This window comes from Physeter macrocephalus, chromosome 3 (genome assembly GCF_002837175.3).
Source record: "Physeter macrocephalus isolate SW-GA chromosome 3, ASM283717v5, whole genome shotgun sequence".
Classification (NCBI taxonomy): Eukaryota; Metazoa; Chordata; class Mammalia; order Artiodactyla; family Physeteridae; genus Physeter; species Physeter macrocephalus.
The window spans coordinates 21,888,829-21,897,793 of record NC_041216.1 but is presented as its reverse complement, the minus strand read 5'-3'; the positions used below and the strand labels follow the sequence as shown (position 1 = coordinate 21,897,793).

Below are 8,965 nucleotides of genomic sequence, written 5' to 3'. Positions count from 1 at the left end.
AAAAAAACGTTTGCCTGTAGTATCTCTACAGTGTGACAACCAAACAAGTCTTTAGACATTGCCCAGTGTTTTTGAGTTTTAGATTTGTATTAGCATTAAACACTTAGGATTCCCGCCACTGACAGTAGATATTATAGCTGCACATGGAGATGAAAGAAAGTGCTTCTTGATTCAGTTGGGAGTTCACTTCAGTGCTTGCCCTTGTGGCTTGAATGATGGAGCAAGTGTAGGAGTCGGCAAACTTTTTCTGTCAAGGGCCAGATAGTAAATATTATAGGCTTTGGGGACCGTAGGATATCTGTCATAATTCCTCAACTGTGCTGCTGTGATGTGAAAGCAGCCATAGACAGTAGGTAAATGAATGGGCGTGGTCGTGTTCCAATAAAACTTTATTTAAAAAACAGGCACTCCTTGGGCTATAGTTTGCCAAGCCCTGAACTTGCAGTTCTCTTCCATTTGCCTTCTGACCCATTTATATCCCGCACCTTTACAGTGCTTAGCATACAGAAGGAGCTTAATAATGATTGATTAAGCTAGTGAATTAGGTGTGAGCAATAAAACCACCAGACGGCAGCGTTAAAGGAGCAGAAACAAGAAGTTAATTACTAGGGGTGTAATGGCTAACGGACGAGAGAAAGAGACGTTTGTCGGCAGCTTCATGGTTTGAGGTGAAGTCATTTGTGGTTAGTCATCATCACAGACCTCGAACTGTGAAGGGACAAAGAATCAGCAGGAGCAGTGAGATCCAGAGCAAGACACTGGGCATCTGAGCCTCAGTCTCCTTATTTAGGAAATGAGGAGGTCATTTCCATCTTCAAGATAATACAACAGATACATGGGTTTAAGGGAGTGAAACAGATCCGGTCCAGATCCTGGCGATGTGACTTGGGTTGTGGGCCGTTACAGCTCTCAGTTTCCTCCTCTATAACGAGGCCGATAATTCCTCCTTTCTAGAGTGATTAGGAGGGTTTAGTGCAGGGTTCCTCAACCTCAGCACTGTTGACGTTCTGGGCCAGAAAATTCTTTGCGTGGGGGGGCTGACGTGTGCATTGTAAAATGTTTAGCAGCATCCCTGGTCTACACCACTAGATGCTCGTAGCACCCCTATAAGGTGACAATTAGACATTGCCCAGTGTTCTTTCCTAGGGGAAAAATTACCCCCTGTGTTAATGGAATAACACATAGTGTGCCTGGCACAAAGCTTGGTGGACTTTGGGATTCAATAGATAGAACTCTTCATTATTATTATTATTATTATTATTATTATTATTTTTGTGGTACGCGGGCCTCTCACTGTCGTGGCCTCTCCCGTTGCGGAGCACAGGCTCCGGACGCGCAGGCTCAGCGGCCATGGCTCACGGGGACCAGCCGCTCCGCGGCACGTGGGATCTTCCCGGACCAGGGCGCGAACCCGGGTGCCCTGCATCGGCAGGCGGACTCTCAATCACTGCGCCACCAGGGAAGCCCCAGAACTCTTCATTATTAATAGCATGGTATATTATTGAACTCTGAATTCTCCCACTTTGGAATGAAATTCTCTTTATTTCTCCAGCTGATTTCTGTTCCCCATAGGCAAGATTGGACGTTTTTTTTCCCCAGATCCCAGGTCTTTCTCCTGATATCTCTGTGTTGCTTAGAGGCCTTTCTCCTGGGAGGAGCCAGACTTCTTATGATGTCCTGCTGAGTATGCTTTCCAGCCCTTTCAACACACATGTACCTAGACTTGTATTTGAGGTTATGGTCAGAATCCATAAATGGTTCATAAGAGAAATCATACAGATGTCTGCAACAAGAATGGACATGGAGGGTTAAGGACTGAAAAGCTTAACTCACAAAGGCTGGCAGGCTGAGGTAGTAGGTGGTATTCAGATGAAACAGATAATAAGGTACCCAAACTAGTACCAACAAAATTATCACTTCCCTCGTGAGCATGCACACGCTTCTAACATTAGCCGGAGAGAGAGAGATAAAGAGAGAGAGAGATTTTCAGTGAATTCTGTCCCCTACATATTAGCAGTTGTGTTTTTTATCTATTTCTCTGGGAAAATACATAAATGCAAAAGAATGCATTGAATTCAGTAACATTCTTAAGCGGCTGCTTCTTCTGCATCTACATATATTTGAAAGATAATGGCACCTACATGCAATAAAAACGCTTCATTCTGTCCACAGGCAGCACATTGGAGACATGTGGATTTTGGACTTCCTCTAAGTCACTCTCTCTGGCCACCCAGAGTCTCTGTGGCCCACAGCTTGAGACTGCGGCTGCAGAGTGCATCTATCTGGACATGTGTGTTCAGCCCTGTGCAGTGCGGTTCTCAGCAATGCCATGTGCAGTTAGGTGCTCAATAAGTGCCTTGGAAAATTATGGCTACTGCCCCGGGCCTTGAGTCTTCTGATTTTAAGGGATTCTTCTGTTCCTCAAACTCAACTCTGCCTCGCTATGACCCAATCAGATAAATCTATGATTTGGACCCTTGGCAGAAATTTCTATGGTGACTTCCTGGTATGGATATTGGAAAGCACCGGTTCTAGTCAGAATAACAAAACTGGCCCTAAACTAGATTTCGGGTAATATGATTTGATTGGCCAACTGCCATTGCTAACTAGCGTCATCCCGCCCCATCTCCGGCTAACTCCTAAAACCCCTCAAGCATGTGATCCATCATATCATTTCCTATTCATGCCAGCGCTGGATAATGGCCTAATCTCTCCGATAGCATTCAGATTTATTAGAGAAGATGGCATTTACAAAATCATTTCAGTGTTCCACTGCAAACACCCTAAGCTAATAGGCACCTTCTTATTATAAACCTTCCTTTTAGCAATGGTTTATTACCTGCAATTAAAATCAACTGGAAGACCCAGTAAATGGTTTTCATTTCTTTTCTTTTGTGTTTGGTTAATATTTAGCTGGTGGGCCACCAGGGACTTCGGCAGGAACATCAGAGAGAGGCAAGTTTTGGCTCACCGGAGAGCTGTCCAGAGGGATGTGGTCATCACCGGAGCCTAGATGACCATCTGCCAGGCGTGTTGGAAAAGCTACTCCCACACTGGGTTTAGAAGTTCGGGAGAAAAAAAATAGGAAGAACACCAGATGTGATCTTCCCTTTCTTGTGTTTTGCATTCAGATGGGCCATTGAAGACAAAAGTTTAGCAGTAACAGTATGCTGTCATTTGGGTACAACGCAGAGAAAGTTGAGAAGACAGTAATGACTAGGAAAGCGTCTCACTGGCTTTCACTGTAATGACTTGTTTGAACAAATTAAGATGCTGACAGAGGTAAGTTCAGCGTTTATAGCGTAGGACAGAAATCTCGAGTCCCTTGCTTGGATGCATATCCTGTTCTCTTAACGCGTGTTAGCTGTGTGTGGCGGGCAAGCTGCTTTACAGTCTAGGCCCCAGTTTGCCCCCAGGGATAACACTAATCCCGACATCTCAGAGCTGTGAGATCACAGGAGAGGGTGTGTTGGAGAGCCGAGCACACCGCCTGGCACTTGCCACGTCCTCCAGAAATGTCGTAAAGGTCGTAAACTGGTGCCGTAAACGTGCGTACAGGTACGGCCTCCCAGGAGGCCCCCGCGGTGGGTCGAGGCTGTTCTTTGTTTGCTCGCTCGGTTAGCCTCCACTAGGCGCATCTTCTGATTGATGAGGCCGGGTCCTTGGCGCTAGGATACTAGGATATGTAAGATGCTCACCTTCTGCCAGAAGCCGAAGGAGGAAAGAGCAGAGGGGAAGGACCCAGCGGGGGACCAAGAGGACTGGATGCTAGCCCTGACTGTACCTGAGACTAAAGAGTGACAAAAAGGGAAGCTCCAAGCTCTGTCCCGACTTGCGATGCCAACTGTCTGACCGAAGACCCGGGGTCCTGCACTCCCACCTCCACCTCCACAACTTGGGAGAGGTGTCCCGGACGGCCGCTCAGGGGCTGGGACATTGGCTCGGTCAGAATGAGCCCGCTGGAGGAGACCTGGCTAAAGGCCGTCCCGTTTCTGAACTTCTACACTTGGTGACCTTTAGCAGTGTCGCCAAGTCAATCAGGTCCGCCTTAAAGAATATCTTAGATTGTTTAGTTTGGGGAATATTGTCTTTCCTGGCTTAAGCAGAGATAATATAAGCCTGTGACTCTGCAGGCTTATATTATCTGCCCATTAATAGAAGGGAGGGAGGGCAGGAGGAGGAGGGAGGGAGGGGGGGAAGAGAAGAGAAGAGTAGAGAAAAGAAGAGAAGAGAAGAGAAGAAAAGAGAGGAGAAGCACAAGCCAGATGCCCAAATTAAAACACTAAATTTTCTTGGAGTTTATGTGCTCCAAGCAACGTAAATAAAGGTGAGGGCTGGGCCCCTCTGCCCATTAATCAGCCTCAGCCACAGGCTCACTCTCTGGTTTGTTTAGGTATTTCAGCCCATCACCCACACCTCTTGGCACTTCTGAGATGCAAGGGGGAGTGTTCCATTTGTCATCCTGATTGTCCTCCCCTGGATTTCTTGGAGTGTCGATCTCAGTGTTGCCTTTCGCATGAAATGTTAAGCTCGGGTAGGACCAGGGCATTTCGATGCAGGCAGGATACACTTGGGAAGGCTGGTTTTCTGCCCCCGTGGCTTCATTTGCGTTTATTTTGCTCCCAACCATTTGTAATATAGTGGTGGGTGTCCATCAAATAGCTATTAACTCTTGAGCCAGCTCCTCAGAGGGCTGTTTGAGCTGCCTCTTACAAGTTCAGGGGATAAGATGGCTCATAGCTTTGGTCATTCTGTTGGTGTCATGAGCCACCGTGGATGTTAGAACTTCCCATTTTGTTTCTCTTTAGTCTCTCAAGGACCCTGCAAGACAACAGCCTTGTTTGTATGACTGCATTCCTTCAGCTGGACTCAGATTCCTGAGTTTAACTACCAGTGCCACCACCTCCTAGCATGTCATCCTGTTGGTTCACATAACATCTATGTAACAGGGCTGATAACAGTTCATACCTTACAGGGTTTTTATATAAAGATTAAGTGGGTTAATATACGTGAAGCCCTGTGTTAAGTGTTTGGCACACATGTGCTAAGGAGTCCATAAATATCAGCTGTGAGTATTGAAAACTACGGCCCAAAGCCTCCCACTGAAGACCTGTGGTGCCAAAGAGTGACTTCTTTTGAAAGCAACAGCGAAAAATCATTCAAGGAGGGGCTAGTTCAAGTAGGAATCTTGGCATTTCAAATACAAATCCCAGAGTGTATGAAGCCTTAATGCCCTCATTTATTCTGTGGTTTGATCTATGAGGTTTCCCGTTTGGTGGTGGCAGAAGGGAGTCCCTGAGTGCCCACTGGTATCTGCGCTCGCCTTACATATGCCCGACCGAAGTCTGATCTCCGACAGCTCGTGCATCATCCTCCCCGGGAGAGAGAGCCCCACTGACGCGCTCACAAACCCTCAGTTAAATTCTGCGTTATTTTTTTCCTCCATTACTTCGAGCTTGCCTACTGATGTTTCAAGCTCTCATTGTGAAGCAAAGAAAGTCCTTAAGTGCCGAGAGGTGGCTGCTGAGTACAGCACTGGCTTCCCTCTAATTGGTCAGTTTTACTTGGGCTGCATGATCTGGCTTGTCAGGTGTATAGCCCACGTCCGTGGAAACACACTGGAATATTGCCCTGTGTGTGCTCTATGGCAGGTCCTGTGCTGGGCTCATGGAGCTCGTAAGCTACTGGGGCTGAGGGAGGATGATGGTGATGAAGGGGATAATAACGACACTAACGTTTACTGGGTGCTTCGGAAGGGCAAGGCACCGTTCTCAAAGCTGTCTATGTATTTCTGTGTTTGACCCTCACATCACGCATTACTATTAGCCCTCTTTTTACGAACGAGGCGACTGAGGCTCAAAGTGGTTAAGTAATTTGTCCATGCTCACACGGCAGGTAGAGTTAAGACTTGAATGGTGGCCCAGTGACCCCAAAGCCTATATTTTTAACCAGCAATAAGTGCTCCTCTCTAGTATGAAAGCATATATTACAGTACACTGTGATGAGTACCACGATAGTCGTACCTGCAAGGTATGTAAAAGTGTCAATAAGGGACACTTTGCCCAGGTGGAAGTGAGGTCTCAGTTGCAGCCGTCACAGGAGGCTGGGCTTGAGTTGAGTTCTGAAGGACAAGTGGGTCTTCTCTTGGCACAGAAAGTGTACGAGGGGCTCTGGGCGGGGCTTCCTGCAGGAGTCAAAGTGCGGCGGGGTGATGCGTGACTCGGAGGGGGAGCAGCCACACTCCAGGTCTGGGTGTGATGGGAGAAGTAAATAGTGGGAGTTGAGAGAGGATGAGAGTGAGTGTGCAGTTGGAGAGGACAGATTTGGAAGGTTCTTGTAAACCAAGATAAAGAATCTGGATCTTACCCCATGTACGATGAAAAAGGTATTTTTTTTTATCGTGGTAAAATACTCATAACACAGAATTTAATATTTCAGCCGTTTAAAAGTATACAATTTAGTGGTATTAAGTACATTCACAATGTTGTGCAACCGTCACCACTATCTAGTTCCAGAACTTTCTAATCGACCTCGAAAAGGTTGTACCATTAAGCAGTCACTCACCTTCCCTCCCCCCCATACTCATGGCAAACACTTAACTGCTTTCTGACTCTGTGGATTTGCTTATTCTGATCTGATCAGCTCCTCAGACCAATTTACTGTAACCCTTACCCTAAGTGTCAGTTTGCCCATTTGTAGAATGGTGCGATCTATGGTATATATGCATACATCTCTGTGTGTATGTATGCGGTCTCCGAAAGCGTGTCATCTGCTTCTCCCTAAATTATAAGTGTAACGGAAAAATTAGATAACTTTGAAATTGTTTGCAGCTCCAAAAATTCTATTTAAATTGAAAGTTTCCTCAGGCGTAAAATGGGGCTGATAAGAGCACCCACTTCTGAGAGTTGCTGAGGTTATTAAATGTGTGCATTCATGGAAGGCACAGATAGCAGTGCGCAGCATAGCAGAAGCAACCAATGAGCGTTGGCTGTGATCCTTACTGTAATTATCATCATTGTTATTATTGGCAAAATATCCACTTTGCCCGCCCCCGTGTTCCCAGCGGGAAGCTGGGATAGGTTTCCTGGGTCTTGGCCGGTCCATGAGGGAGCCCTGCTGTGTAGACTTTGGGCACGTGTTGTCAGAGGAAACTCGTGACTGTGTAACTGCAGAAACTTTCCCTTTCTTTCTACAATACTTGCGGAGTCCCTAGTGTGGGACATCACTGTGCCGGATGGTGAAGGGCATTAGTTGGGACCTAGATCCTTATCTGGGATGTTTACAGTCTAGCGTCTATAGCAACGAACAGTGACAAGTCCAGGCTGCAGAGCGGATGGCCTGGAATTGAGTCCTCGCCTCACTGCTTGCTTACTCTGTGCCCTGGGCAAGTTATTTAACCTCCCTGGGCCTCAGTTTCCCCATCTGTAAAACAGCACAATACAGTAGAGTCCAGCTCACTCTGATGTTGGAATGCAATGGTGAATGCAGAGTCATTTGGTAGTGCCCGGTACCTAATGGGCTCTCACCTAATATTCTCTTAAAAGAGGAGAAAACATTATGTGCGTAAATTACGTAATACAAGTTGGAAAGGGAATTTCTAAGAGAAGTTTTAACATCCTTTAGAAGTTCAAAGGAGAGAGAATATCTTTGGCTAAAATGGACTGTGAAAATTTGATTTGGGACTTTGCGAAGAAATAATACTAGCTCTGGTTTTTTAGTGCTTATTATGTTCCAGGAATTGTGCTAAGCACCTTTAATTTTTATTATACTTGACTACATAACTACAAACTGGTGTCCTTTGTTGAGGTGGATTACATTTTTAAACCTTCTCAACAATCCTGTGAGGTACTAGTGTGGATTAGCCTTGGTTTTTAGATGAGCTAAGGCCTTGCCCAAGGTCACTCAGTATATAAGTGGTGAGGAAAGGAATTGAACTCTGCCCCCCGAGTCCCCACCAGCAGGTCACTTGGAAGCGAACCTCAATTCCATGTGGGTAACCCCTGCCATCAGGAAGGTGCTTTGGTGTAGATAATCCGCTGAGGGATTCCCATGGTGCAAGGATTTAACTTGAGGGTAAGTTTGTATCCTGTGAGTGTACAGCACCGCAGATTCACACACTTACTGTGTGTGACCTTGAGCAAAGTACAAAATCTCACTGAGCCTCAGTTTTATCATCTTTAAAATGGAAATAATAATAATGCCTACGTTTGGGGGCTGTTGTGAGGCTCCTAGGAGATGATACACATGGAAGTCTCTCAGGGAGCCCCTTGCACATACTAAACTTGAGTGGAAGGGTCTTCATCATCGTCATCAATGTGCTAGTTCAGTGGCATAGATGGATCTCCATCACCTCTGCCTGTCCTGAAAGCTGGAGCCATCCTGGCAGCCTCTCTGTATAGGAATTTCCTGTTGGCCTGGAGGAGGACCACAGAGCAGATGGGCAGTTCCAGGGAGGATGCTTTGCTGGAGCTTTGACCTCCCAGGGGAGCTGCCAATGGAAAAGACAGTTACTAGAGATGGAGGCTGAATCCTTCGTGCCCTGGTCTACTGGGGACTGGACTAAGGTCACCCAAGTCATTTGTCATCTGCTAATGGGGCTCATCGGTGGGCTGGAGGGTGGAAAGAGGGGGGCTACTGCCTGCAGCACCCAGACCCTGGCCGGGGTCTTCAGGGTGACTGGGCTGCAAATGTATTTTCTTGGAAAAATATACGCCGCGTTTCACAGGTAGATTTCTGTTGCTTCTAAATGCGGAAGGTACATGTGTTTAATCCATATGCTCATTAAGTAGAGCTCTGACTCTCCTAACTTCTGCTGTGCCTTTAGCCTTCTCTGGTTTGCAAAACGAGGGAGTATAAGAAACCACTGGGGCGTCTCCTCCCCTAACTACCTCTTAGGACCACAGTGGTTCCCAAAGGCCTCTTTGCAGACTGGGCTGTGCAAGCCTGCAAATCCCAGGGAACCTTA

At 46.6% G+C, this 8,965-nt stretch overlaps 1 protein-coding gene across 1 annotated transcript in view; it reads left to right on the top strand.

The window, feature by feature from the left end:
* The window catches only part of KAZN (kazrin, periplakin interacting protein), a 1,042,391-nt gene that overhangs the window by 736,963 nt on the left and 296,463 nt on the right, over positions 1-8,965 (top strand). The gene's annotated exons all lie outside the window — the stretch shown is intronic.